Below are 14,238 nucleotides of genomic sequence, written 5' to 3'. Positions count from 1 at the left end.
TGGCTGGAGATTCCCTGTCTGTACCCAGATGAGTAACACCGACAGGGGAGAGACCTGTGTGTAAACACTGGTCTCTCTCCTGTCAGCAAGAACATGCTGCTGTGTATCTCTCTGCTCTGCAGAGAAATACACAGCAGCATGTCTCCCTAGTAAAACACAACACAGCACACAGTTAATCCTATGATCTCCCCAGATGTTAACCCCTTCTTGCCCAGTGTCATTAGTACAGTGTCTGTGCTTTTTATTATCACTGAATTAGGATCATTGGGATGTCAGTGGCAGTTAGTCAGTTCCCACCCAGTGTCAGTCCTACTATAAGTCGCTGATTGCTGCAATTACTAGTATAAAAAATAATTTAAAAAAATCCCAGTATATATACCGCCATTAGTAAATGCTCTAACTTTCACATAAACCAATTAATTTACACGTATTGGGATTTCTTTTTAGCAAAGACATGTCGCAGAATATATTTTGGCCTAAATTTATGGCAAAATTTGATTTTTAATGCTTTTACTGGATATGTTTTATAGCAAAAAGTAAAAAATATTGTCGGTCTTTTTTTGTATATAGCACAAATGTTTATTTTAAAAAATGCAGAGGTGATCAAATACCACCAAAAGAAAGCTCTATCTGTGGGAAAAATGGACATAAATTTAATTTGCGTGCAGAGTTGCAAGACCGCGCAATTGTCAGTTAAAGCAACGCAGCGCCGTATCACAAAAAATACCCTGGTCAGGAAGGGGGATAAATCCTCTAGAGGGCAAGTGGTTAAATAAAACCAGTTTTTATTACTTTACATTTTAGATCAAGTGATATCACTGGGTCCTTGTTCCTCACTGTGCAATGCAGGCAGATTATGGCTGTGGGTGGGGCCAGAAGGGTGCTGTAAAACAAAGCACCCTGCCCCAGTACTCCTCCCCAGAGCATTCAACCCTGATGCAAGCAGTGGGCTGGTTCTAGGGAGGAGCTATGCTAATATCAAAACCCCTATTGGGTGAGGAGAGGGTGTTCCTAGGGAGGCAATATTCGCATGTAGACCACCCTAGGTAATGACCACATGTGATGCTGAGCCTCCATCACTGAAGTAGCTGAAATGCAATGACTGAACAAAAGGTGGGTCAGGGTCAGATTGGGGAGGAGAGGGCTGGATAACGCTGGAGGTTCTCTAGCCAAGAAATGAAGTCGGCACTCTCTGACTTGCTGCAGCTTCTAATGCACATTGTGAGAAGCTCACAGTGTGCAGTGAAATCAGGAGAAACTATTTCAGTACAGTTGAGGAGCCTGTACAACTTTTATGGTTTTGTTTTTATGACGTTGCAGTAGAGTGTGTAATAATAATGTCTGTTTTTCAGAGATGCCCAGAAGAAAGGTCTGAATTTTCACCAGGTCTGATGGACGTACAGGCCGGTCTGTTTATTGGAAGGCCTGACACAGAGCGTAAACTGTATATCCCAGACAAGGGCCCAGAATGAGGAGCAGACAAATCTGGAGGTTTCTGTATATTGTTCATATGAACAGATGCCGGGACGGCTATACATAGAGCAGAGAGCGCCACTATTTATGAAAGTGAAGGCAAAGTCATAAACCATCAACTGCACAGCTTTTTATAGTCACCCCCAGCCATGTCCCCAAGCCGTTTTAGAAATAAATATTTGTCTAGACGGCTCACCCATCCCCACCGGATCACTCAGGCGAGAAAATCAAAATCTGTTGTAAAACTTAAAAGCGGAGCTGGCATCAGATATAGGTTTTCATGTTGGTGTAATGCTACTTCTCAGAGATCACAGTACTCCCCATGACAATGCCTACATAGGCTTTTCCCTCCAGGACAGAGCCATCTTTGTTCAGGCATCATCCAGGGTCAGCAGTTACTTCCTAGACCGAGATGCTGATTCATAAATCGACACACATGTAAATCCTGGTGCCTGTGCAATTCCTGGCCGTGTTCACAAATGTCTGACACAGATCAGCCTCACCTTGTGACTTGCCACAAAGGTACAATGTGGCAGTCTGATGCCTGTAGCAAACCGATGACATCTCTGCCTAGGCAAAGTCACTAACTGGAGATCAAGGATGGCTTTTCATTGATTTTTTTTATAATAGATACAGTTGTATATTGTGACATGTCTTATAAGTATTCATGCAGACTTGTAATTTTACTGAAAGGTCCATGGTAAAGGCCAACCCTTCCCACCTTGTGCTAACCCCCCTCTGGTACCTAGACGTGCCTTTATCACCAATACCCCTTTGATCTCTGCTACTAGAGCAGGTGTAGTTGTCTTTATTGTTGTAAAGCGCTGCACAAACTCTTAGTGCTAAACAAGAACAAAAAAACCCCCCAAATATATTATTTATATATACATACACACATATATATATATATATATATATATATATATATATATACACATATACACACACACACACACACACACACATACATACATACACACACACATATATATACACACACGTGAAACTCGAAAAATTAGAATATCGCGCAAACGATCATTTATTTCAGTAATGCCAACTTAATGGGTGAAACGAATATATGAGATAGACTCATTACATGCAAAGCAAGATCGTTCAAGCCGTGATTTGTCATAATTGTGATGATTATGGCTTACAGCTCATGAAAACCCCAAATCCACAATCTCAGAAAATTAGAATATTACATGCAATCAATAAAACAAGGATTGTACATAGAACAATATCGGACCTCTGAAAAGTATAAGCATGCATATGTACTCAGTACTTGGTTTGGGCCCCTTTTGCAGCAATTACTGCCTCAATGCGGCGTGGCATGGAAGCTATCAGCCTGTGGCACTGCTGAGGTGTTATGGAAGACCAGGATGCTTCAATAGTGACCTTCAGCCCTTTTGCATTGTTCGGTCTCATGTCTCTCATCTTTCTCTTGGCAATGCCCCATAGATTCTCACTGGGGTTCGGGTCAGGCGAGTTTGCTGGCCAATCAAGCACAGTAATCCCACTGTCATTGAACCAGGTTTTGGTGCTTTTGGCAGTGTGGGCAGGTGCCAAGTCCTGCTGGAAAATAAAGTCAGCATCCCCATAAAGCTCGTCTGTGGAAGGAAGCATGAAGTGCTCCAAAAGCTCCTGGTAGATGGCTGCGTTGACCCTGGACTTAATGAAGCACAGTGGACCAACACCAGCAGGTGACATGGCTCCCCAATTCAACACAGACTGTGGAAACGTCACACTGGACTTAAAGCATCTTGCAGTGTGTGCCTCTCCATTCTTCCTCCATACTCTGGGTCCTTGGATTCCAAATGAGATGCAAAAGTTGCTCTCATCAGAAAAGAAGAAGACTTTGGACCACTGAGCAACAGACCAGGTCTGTTTTTCTTTAGCCCAGGTAAGTTGCTTCTGACATTGTTTGTTGTTCAGGAGCGGCTTGACAAGAGGAATACGACATTTGAAGCCCATGTCCAGGATCCGTCTGTGTGTGGTGGCTCTTGATGCACTGACTCCAGCCTCAGTCCACTCCTTGTGAAAGTCCCCAACACTTTTGAATGGCCTTTTCCTGACAATCCTCTCCTGGCTGTGGTCATCCCTGCTGCTAGTGCACCTTTTTCTTCCACACTTTTCCCTTCCACAAAACTTTCTATTAATGTGCTTTGATACAGCACTTTGGGAACATCCAACTTCTTTTGCAGTTACCTTTTGAGGTTTTCCCTCCTTATGGTAGTGTGTCAATGATGGTTTTCTGCACAACTGTCAGGTCAGCAGTCTTTCCCATGATTGTGATTCCTACTGAACCAGACTGAGAGACCATATAAAGGCTCAGGAACCCTTTGCAGGTGTTATGGCTTAATTAGCTGATTAGAGTGGGACACTTTGAGCCTAGAATATTGCACCTTTTCACAATATTCTAATTTTGTGAGATTGTGGATTTGGGGTTTTTATGAGCTGTAAGTCATAATCATCACAATTATGACAAATCACGGCTTGAACTATCTTGCTTTGCATGTAATGTGTCTATCCCGTATATTAGTTTCACCTTTTAAGTTGCATTACTGAAATAAATGAACTTTTGCATGATATTCAAATTTTTTGAGTTTCACCTGTAAAATATATTTTTTTTAATACATTTTTTAAATATTATATATACGGTATGTGTGTGTGTATATATATATATATATATATATATATATATATATATATATATATATATATATATATACACACATACACACACACACACATACATATATATATACACATATATACACACATATACATACATACACACATATACATACATACACACATATACATACATACACCTATATACATACACCTATATACACCTATATACATACATACACCTATATACATACATACATACACCTATATACATACATACACACACACAATTTTATATTTTTTTATTATTAATATATAAACTTTTTTTAGGATATATATAATAATAATAATAAGCACCAATAGCCAACAGGAATAAATGACAACAAACATAAGGCACATTACGGTTTGCTGTGTAAAGTGTGAACAACTGGAAAACAGACATCTTAAAATACTAGACTGAATGTGCCTGAGGTACTGGATTTGACTCATCAATTGGATAATGATTGAATAAGGTGAACCAAAAGTATATGGAGACCAATAACCCCAACTAGGCTCTGAGCACAGAGGGTACCTCTAAAATCGAGGGGAAATACAAGCATAAGTCCAAACAGAGTACCAGAATGGAAAAATGAGAGTTCAAAATCTAAAGATGACGATCAATCACAAGACAACGCGTTTTGGGGTCCTACAACCTCTTTCTTCTTCTTCAAGGCTAAAATATTGTTTATATTCTGTTGACTCAAAAAATGACAGACCCCAAAGTTCATTTTTAGATATGATCTATAAAACTGCCCAGAACAAAATCAGCAGCACACTCTTAAAATACTGAACACCAAAATGATCTACAATCATGACATCATCAGAACACAAAGTACTGAACACCAACATGATCTACAATCAAGACATCAGAACACAAAATACTGAACACCAACATGATCTACAATCATGACATCATCAGAACACAAAATACTGAACACCAATATGATCTACAATCATGACATCATCAGAACACAAAATACTGAACACCAATATGATCTACAATCATGACATCATCAGAACACAGACTCCAAGAAACCTTTATATCCCAACAAAGGAAACACTACATCCCTTTTTGTATTGGTTCTCAGGCATTGGAGCGCTAGGGGCGGAGCTAGAACTTATTGCAATCAAATAATCAAAGATAACATAGCTACAAACTGTTTATTAGCGCACATCATTGGAAAAAAGTAGGAGGGGTTAATCCAGCTGGCAGTCGATTTTAATGTCGATGGCCTCATCCACACTGGCAATGACATATGTGTGTCCGTAGGACATTTCTAAACATTTATAAAATAAGGGTAATAATTTTAAGGCCTCATGCACACTGCAGCTGGCAAATGCCCATTTTACAAATATTTGACCTTTTTTCTGCCTCTAAATGCCTCTTTACGGTAGCCTATGTGTCCATGCACACAGAGGCATTTAGAGATAGGGGCCTTTAGGGGCTGAAATCTGAACATACCAAAACCTCGCTCAGGAGAAACTTTTGGGCAGAAAAAGTGACAGACCGCGTCTAAACGCTAGGCATTGAGCATTTATTCATTTCAATGGCCAGAATAAACTCATATTCTGGCCAATGAAATCAACGCACAAACACTTGACACGCCTAAACACGTTTGCAAAAATGCAACTTAGGTGCCTTTTTTTGAAGCTGCTCATCTCCTACCAGGCGAAAAGTGTTTACAAAAAGCCACAAGTGTGGATAAAGACTACATATGTGTTTAGGTGCAGGAAGTTTAATTGCATTGACAGAGCAGAAGCCATGCGCCTGTGTTCAAAGGCAGGTGAGATATTCTGAGTGCATCTAAATGGATGTAATGCACATAAACGCATGTAGACAGGAGAACATGGTCTGAAAACCATAAAGTGTGCTTGTACTTCCCAAAACATTTCTCCTGCATTTAAATAAACCAAACACAGGGTTAGTGTGAATGTAGGCCAAAACTTTGATGACAACGATGGCATGTCAGTGCTTGGAAATGGAGGGCCAATGTATAAAATTTCTTTACATCATTTATACTGCTTCAAAATGTTGAGATAGTTTCCCAGTTCAGCCAGAGTCATCATCTGAAGTCTAAGGCTAGGTTGACACCAATGCAGTTTGCATTTGATGCGTTTCCGCAGTGCTTTTTGTGGTACGTTCTGCATTTTTGACGTGTTTTGCAGGCTTTTTTCAACCTGTTGCTGGGCAGAATAAAAATGCAAAATGTGTCAAAGATGCATAAAAAAAATGCACTACATGCTTTTCTGCAGCATCCCCATTGAAGTCTGTAGAACCTATGCAGGTTGTGTTTGAGCTGTTTCTGCATTGCGTATGCGTTGCGTTTTTGCACGCATTTTTGATACATTTTGCTTCTTTTTCTTGTTGCTAGGCAGATTTAAAATGCATCAAAAATGTGGCAAACACGCATCAAAAACGCAATACATGTTTTTCTGCAGCATCTCCATTGAAGTCTGTAGAACCAAAAATGCAATGTTTGGAGTTTAAAAATGTCCTTGACCCTTTCCAAAAAACGCACCGGGTGAAGATGCGGAGATGTGAACCTGTCCCATAGGAAATCATGTTAAATGGTCTGCTGTGTGTTTCTGCAAAACGCAGCAGGAAACGCATTGGTGTGAACCTAGACTCAGTGGATGCACACTAGCTGAAAGCTTAAATCAGGCTGGCAATAGAAGGAGCTGCCCCATAAGATGGGTGGAGGGAGGTGATGTTCAAGTAGGCTTTTGAGGGCAAAGTGCTCAGTATCTTCTTTAACCCTAGGTTCCCACCTAAGCGTTTTCTGCAGCGTTTTGTGTTTTGCAGAAATGCACTACAGTCCAGTTTTTGTTTTTATAGACTTCAATAGAAATACTGCAGAAAAGCATGTATTGTGTTTTTCTGCGGTTTTTCTGCCTAGCACCAAGAAAAAAAGCAAAAACGCATCAAAAATGGCAAAACCACTAAACGCAATGCAGAAATGGTTCAAACCCAACCTGCATAGGTATAAACCCTGCCTAAATCATAATCCAAAGTGATGTCAGGGATCAAACTAGTAGCCCAGAGTCTGTGGAAATGCAGATTTTGAAATGTGTTGTTCCTCTTGATTATCAGCTGATATCAGACTGGCAGTTGCTCTGATGAGAGGGGGAGGTGTTCAGGTAGTCTTATTAGATTTTCACTGCTGGGTTGACATATATGCAGTGCGGTATATCGCATGTGATTTGCACAGGAACCGCACCACATTCCTGTGCAAATCACATGTGATTTGTGTGTTGTGTGATTGGAGCCGTACATTCTGTAAGCTCTAATCGCACCACCCCCCCAACAAAAAGGTGCAGGACCCTTTTTTAGGTCCGCACTAGAATCAGATTGCATGGGTATTCGCACCTATGTGATCCGATTTTGCACATCGCACCGCGTTTTGCGGACTGCTTTCGGGGTGTTGTTAATTTAACATACACACCCGCAGCGGTTCACATGAACGGGTTGCAATTCTGATGCTGTGCGGAATTCACACAGAAAATGCTGCTGCAAACTCCGCACCACATCAGTGTGAACCAGGGCTTCGTGTAGTGGCCAAAGATTTGTAGAAATGCAGATTGTGAGAAGTGTTGGCCCCCTCCATACACTGTGCAGCCACAGAGCACTTCGGGGGACAAGGATCATAAGAGGGGGTGCTTTATGTTCAAAATTTTCTGGCAGGTAAAAGCATCCCTTTACGTTTTTTTTGGTTTAATGGCACGCCAGCTGCCCTTTGAGGCGCAGTGTTCTCTGTGTCTGTCTGCACGCCACACCAGCTATCTCCACGCTCTGATGCAAACAGACCGAATTCCTGGAGTCTTTCTGCTATGAAGTTATTCAGCCTTATGCAAGAATGACCAGTATTTTTGTGGAATGTGAAGGGCATAAAAAAAAAAAAAGAAAAAAAAAAAAAAAAGAAGAAGCAGAGGACTACACACGCTTAACTGTTTCAGGAACAAATGGCGGATGGCAGTCCGCCTTGCACAAATTACTAAGGTCGTTGACCCACGGATTACCAGCACAAAGTCAAATTAACGCCACGGCGGTTGTTGAATTACAGGCATTAAGTGTAAGTAGTAAAATAATTCAGAGGAAAAATTATTTCCAGGAAAAAAGGAAAAAAAAAAAAAAAAAGCACTGTGCCGAAAACAAAAACATCTTATCACCTTTTTAACCTTTTATGTAATATTTATAAAATCTCTAGGAGCCAGATTGAGCAGGCTTTTCATAGTGCTTGTGGAAGGAGAAGCCTCATGTCACATGATTCTGAAGTACATAATCCATCAGTAAAGCTGGCCATACATTAGTAGAATTTTTAAAGGTTTTTGTTAATGGAATGTTTGTTTGATTTCTAATTCTTATGCAGACCATAGACGGGGAGAAAACCGGACGTTTTTTTTAGAAAAACGAAAAATCGGTCGTTCAATCAGCCGACGTTACTATCATTGGTAAAAAAAAAGTCGACTGATTTTCGTCCCGACTACGGCCGGCAATTATAAAGACTATGAATAAAAAGAAGAAATAGAATATGAATAAGAAAAAGTTGCAACATTGTATCAATTTGTATCCATTTCGGATACAGAGGTTTCTATTCGGATACAAATAGATACAATGTTGCTATACTTTTAAATGTCAAATATAATATCGGACTGAAATTCTTTTTTTTTTCTTCATATGCTATTTCTTCTTGTCATCATCTTCTTCATATTCTATTACTTCTTCTTATTCATATTCTATTTCTTCTTCATATTCTATTTCTTCTCCTCATTCATATTCTCTTTTTTTCCTTTTCTTCTTTTCTTTCATGTCACTGCTCATGCGCATTTTATACAATCGGAAAAAGATCGGCAGATTTGTCCATCATTGCCGCGAAAAATCGGCAAAATGAAAAATTTGGCCGATTATTTCCCAGCAGGGACGATAATCCAAAAGGTCAAAAATCACTAAAAACGGCCGACTGATTACCACACTAATGATCCGAAAGTCAGCCGAATTTTTTTTCCGCCGATTTTCGGCCGTTTTTCATCCCATCTATGGCAGGCTTATGTGGGGTCAAATCCGCGTTTGTTTTTGACTGCAGCAACGAGACAATTCAATGGAAAATCTCGCTCAAGCAAAACAAATTTCTAACAGTGAATATGGTTTTCATTCTGGAAAGTCAATTCACCCCAAAATCAAATATTAAAGTAAAATAGGCAAAACTTTTTTTCTTCGAGTAAGGAAGGGTTATAACCCCTGGAAGGTTTATTTTGGCCATCTTTGACTCCTTGGGGAGATTTACCTTCACTTCCTTTCTTGCAGCGAAACAGGAAGTTATAAGAAATCCCAGCAATTTAAGGTATTTCTCTTGGGGACCCCCAGGTCACCAGAACTAGTGTCCCCAATTGGAACATTTCCCTTCTATTACTTCTCTGGGGAGAACCCACAATGCGGGGTTCTTTTACTTTCACTTTCAAGGATAATGGCAAACAAGGCAAACAGAGAGGGGGACTCTCCCTAATGGAGGAGCAGACAGCAATAAAAACTGACAGGGGTTCTAATCCACTTCCACTCTATCCAAAACTGAAAAAAAAAAAAAAAAAGTTTTGTCTTTAGGGCCGCTTCACACTATAGAAACGCAGTCAAAATGTGTTCCAGATGCGTTTTTGGCATGTTCCAGTGCGTTTTTTATGCATTCCAGTTCATTTTTTCCCCTCTCTTACTTTAAATTTAAATAGGGACATGTGCATTCCAGTGTGTTTTTCGTGTGTTCCAGTGCCTTTTCCGCATTCCAGTACAGTTCTGTGCAGAAAAAATGCAGCATGTTCTACTTTTTTTCTGCAACTGCAAGCACTGATATGAACTTTGACATTGACAACCATATAACCTACTTTCTGTGAATGAGGCAGCAAACAGAAATGACACTTGGTGCTACGGGTTGAGACAAGTACACACTATAGAAGGATATACTTCGTTCATATTTTCATGTCTGAGGTTCACGACAACTATAAAGGGATACTGATCCGTTTTTTTTACCTTAATGCATTCCTTGCATTAAGGTAAAACAAACCTTTTCGATTTCCCTGCCCCCCCCCTTTCCTGTGTGAGGGGGAAAAGAAAGGAGAATAGATCCAGCGCTGTGCATGGCTGCATCTATCCCCCCCTTGGTGTGTTTTGGATGCAGAAAAAAAACAAAAAAAACAACTGAAATGCATGTAGAGTGAACTGGCACATACTTTAAAAGCAACATACTGTCAAACAGCATGCGTCGTTATCGAATGTCCTGATGAGATTTTTTTGTCTGAATGTGCTGAAGATCAACAGAAGGCGGAGCCATGAATCAAGAAACACTCCTTTTGCATTTTTACCATGGAAAGTCTAATCTATAGAATATGTATCTATCTTTCTCCATCTCTACATTTATTTTATTATATTTTTTTTCCCTATCATTAAATAAGTTATGCTTTCTGCTGACCCTCCCTTAAAATCAACCAGACAAGGTCTGTCCGATGGAAAAGACTCTTTGCAGTCTCTGAGGACATGAAACACCCACAATGTTCCTGACAGCTGTACATCATGTGATTCATTCTGCCTATGCTCCATGTCATATGGCAGAGCTTAGTAACCATGTTTATTGATGGTAAGAAAGAGGAACTTTCAGAATTCGAAACAATGTGACTTGTCAATCACATGAATCCATATGGTACAAGCCATGTTTGACTGGAGTGCTCCTTTAGGCCTCATGCACACAAGGGAGTTTTTGCAGCCGCTTTCACCCTAGGTTCACACCTAAGTGTTTTCCACAGCATTTTGCAGAAACAAAGTACAGTCCATTTAACATGATTTCCTATGGGACAGGTTCATATCTCTGTTTTCACCCGGTGCATTTTTTTTGGAAAGGGTCCGGGACTTTTTTGAATGCAAAATGTTGCGTTTTTGGTTCTATAGACTTCAATGGAAACGCTGCAGAAAGGTAGTGCATTTTTTGCTGCGTTTTGCATTTAAAATGCACCAAAAACGCAAGTTGCAGTGCCAAAATACATAGGTGTGAACCAAGACTTAGAGGCGTCAGGCGTTTTTTTTTTTTTTTTTTTTACAACTTCCAAATGCCCCTCCATGTTATCCTATGTATCCATGCATACATACTGTGATCAACATTTTTTGGCTGGAAAAATAAGCTTCTAGGAGGAGCTTTTTAGCTGTAAACACTGAAAAACATGGCAAAAACGCAGTAAATTGCAGCTTTGGACTTTTTTTGACCCCAAAAAAACCCTCCAAAAAATGCTAAAAACGCAGCTAAACGCTAAAAAACTCATGGGACTTTACACAGCTAATGTTACCAGAGTAATTAAAACGCCCAGTGTACATGGAGTCTTAGGAACTACTTGACTACCCACTTGACTACCCTAGATGCGTATTTACGCTAGGCACTTTTAGCGCTTGAGATTTAGGGCTAGTTCACACTAGATGCAGTTCAGTGCACTTTTTTCTGCATCAAAACTGCATGCACAGTGTTTTCCATGTATTCCAATGGCCCTAGTTCACACCAGTGCAGTCAGTTCCAGTCAGTCGGAGCAGAAAAAAAAAAAAAAAGTAGAACATGCTGCATTTTTTTTGCAAAGAATCATACAGGAACATAGCAAATTGCATCAAAACTGCACCAGAAGTGCGTGTGGTGTGAACTGGAAGCAAAAACGTATGCATTTTTGTAGTGTGAACTGGCCCTTAACTCATTTCAATGACCAGAATAAATTATTATTCTGGCCAATTAAATTAATTTACGCTCAAGAACTTGACATCTATAAGCACACCTAAATGCTTGTAAAAGCATTAGACACTTTTTCAAGCTTCAGGCGTTTTTTCTGCCAAAACACTGCTGCCAAGAGGAGCGGTGTTTTTAAAACGTCCTGTGTGCATGAGGCCTTAATGGAGACTCTGCACACTACTGCAGTCGGGGATAAAATAAGTGAGCGGAAACAAACAGAGCAGAACATCAGAGATCCTTATCTGCATACGAGTTCTGGGATGAAGGTAGAGGTTCAATATAAACAGCCAGGCACCTAGCAATTAAAGGAGGAGAGCTCAGCAATAAAACCTCTATTTCTGGAGGGTGCTAGGTTTTAGAGTGTTGACTTTCTGGCAGATTATGTATCGATGATCTGCGATTTTTCATCTGCTGATAAACCCTTTATGACAATGTTACGTAGTGTAGAGTGCAAGGGCGGACTGACCATTTGGAAACTCGGGCAGTGCCCGAGGGCCCGGGGTCAGTAGGGGGCCCCATGAGATGCCCCTGGTACCTTTTTCATAGGCTTTTTTGAGTTTGGGCAAGGACACAGGGGCCCCATGATCCCCTATTGCCCGGGGGCCCCATGAGTTGTCAGTCCACCCCTGGTAGAGTGTAGACAGTGTATGATGGCAGAGTGGATGGGCCTTAAAGTAGAACAAAATCTAGCATTTAGAACACTACAAGCAGGCAGTTCTTTATTACAGGGCAGACATACTATACAACCACTTGCCTGAAAATTTTCTAATGATTGTACACTGCGCTGAGCATGCGCAGCTCAGCATGTATTCCCAAGGCACTCTGGCTGTGCCAAAATGTGCATACACAGGAAGACAGTCTACTGGCCAATCAAGAGGCTGAAAACCCAGCATCCAGGGAGAAAATGACAGCAGCCAACAAAAGAAGTAGCCACTGCATCCCTGGAAAGTTGAGGAGAGAATATTGTGGAGTTTAGTTCCGCTTTAATACATATGTGCAGCTTTGCCTTGCTCCACAGTCCTCCACCAGCACCCCAAGAACTGTGTCAATCTGTCACCAACAGCTCACAGTCCTATCAAACATCCATTTCACACAATGCAGAGAATTAAAAAGCGTTACGAAACCCAGGACCCTGCATTCACTATATCGGGTCTCCCACAGTATACTTATTTTAGTAAATATCAACTGTTAAATACCTTTTCTCATCAGCAATTAGAGCAGTCTTGTGACTTCTATCAGTGTCCAACACAGCACTGGTTAAAGCTTGTAGGAGGAGTTTTCTTTCTGCTCTAGGAGGGTGCAGATCCCCTGATATCTGTCTGGGCAGCTGCCTGTGCTGATCACATGCACTCTCCCAAGTAAAAAATAAAAACAAAAAAAAAAAACCTCTCTAGCAATACACACCAAACTGAGCATGTGCAGAGTGACTCCACACGGTATGACAATTCAGGAGATAAATGGGGGACACTGGAAGAAGGGGAGGATCAGAGAAGTCAGGCTCAAACAGCGTTTTTAAACAATGCAGAGGATTAACCCCTTAGGTTCCACAGTGAGTATAACAAGTATGATTTACTGCATATATAAACTGATTTGACTGTTGTGGGTTTAGGAACACTTTAAAGTGCTTTTTTACATTTTTTTTTTTTTTTTAAATATGGAACACTTTATGAATTTGCATTTCATCATTGCGCAGGGGCCATGCAAAGTGCTTTATTTTATTCAAAGGTGATAAAAAAATGGGCACTCACAAACAGGAAGAGGACAGTACATATAAAAAACCGGATGTTTTCCCATAGTACAGGGGCCCAGCACTTTGTGGAGGATCCAATAACAGCCCAGCAGAGTGCAGGGAGGAGTCAGCCAAAGATGTCACTGTGGAATTCCAGAAGTAGGAGTGTCTACGCGTTTCAGGAGACACCCCCTTTATCAAGCCTCAGGAGGGAATACTACATTGTCACTTGAATGACAGCTCTGCGTTTTCTGGGGCTGCTGACATCACATCCAAGATGGTGGCACATGGCAGCAGTCTCGGGGCTTCTAGAGCTTTACACAAGGGAGGTTGTTTATAATGTAATCACATGAATAAATAATGAAATGCACATTTTTGTTAAAGAGACCCTGTCACCAGACTAGTCGGATCAAGGACATATCCTCTATTGGGTACAAGTCATAGCAGCCGATTTACGCCGTGTTTCTCAGGGTGGATGTCGGAAAAGCAGAATCATATTCCCCTATTAAAAGTTTTTTTTTCTCTCTGCCGCCGAGTGCAGAAAACAGATGCATTTTGGGTTAAATTTAGAAGTCATAACATTTTTTTTTCGGAAGATAATCCGGGACAAATATGAACAGC

The 14,238-nt window shown here is 40.7% G+C and overlaps 1 protein-coding gene and 1 non-coding gene across 24 annotated transcripts in view; both read right to left on the bottom strand.

Annotated features, from left to right (window-relative positions):
* Positions 1-14,238, bottom strand: part of PPFIBP1 (PPFIB scaffold protein 1) — a 167,655-nt gene that overhangs the window by 135,526 nt on the left and 17,891 nt on the right. The window lies entirely within an intron of this gene.
* On the bottom strand, positions 13,537-13,640 carry LOC149467364 (U6 spliceosomal RNA). Its single transcript, XR_016311945.1, has one exon. It is a non-coding gene; the product is annotated as a U6 spliceosomal RNA (small nuclear RNA).

This window comes from Staurois parvus, unplaced genomic scaffold (genome assembly GCF_062004578.1).
Source record: "Staurois parvus isolate SC_StPar_1 unplaced genomic scaffold, SC_StPar_1.0 ptg000114l, whole genome shotgun sequence".
Taxonomy (NCBI): domain Eukaryota; kingdom Metazoa; phylum Chordata; class Amphibia; order Anura; family Ranidae; genus Staurois; species Staurois parvus.
The sequence above is the reverse complement of the archived record's forward strand: the minus strand, read 5'-3'. Positions and strand labels throughout refer to the sequence as shown.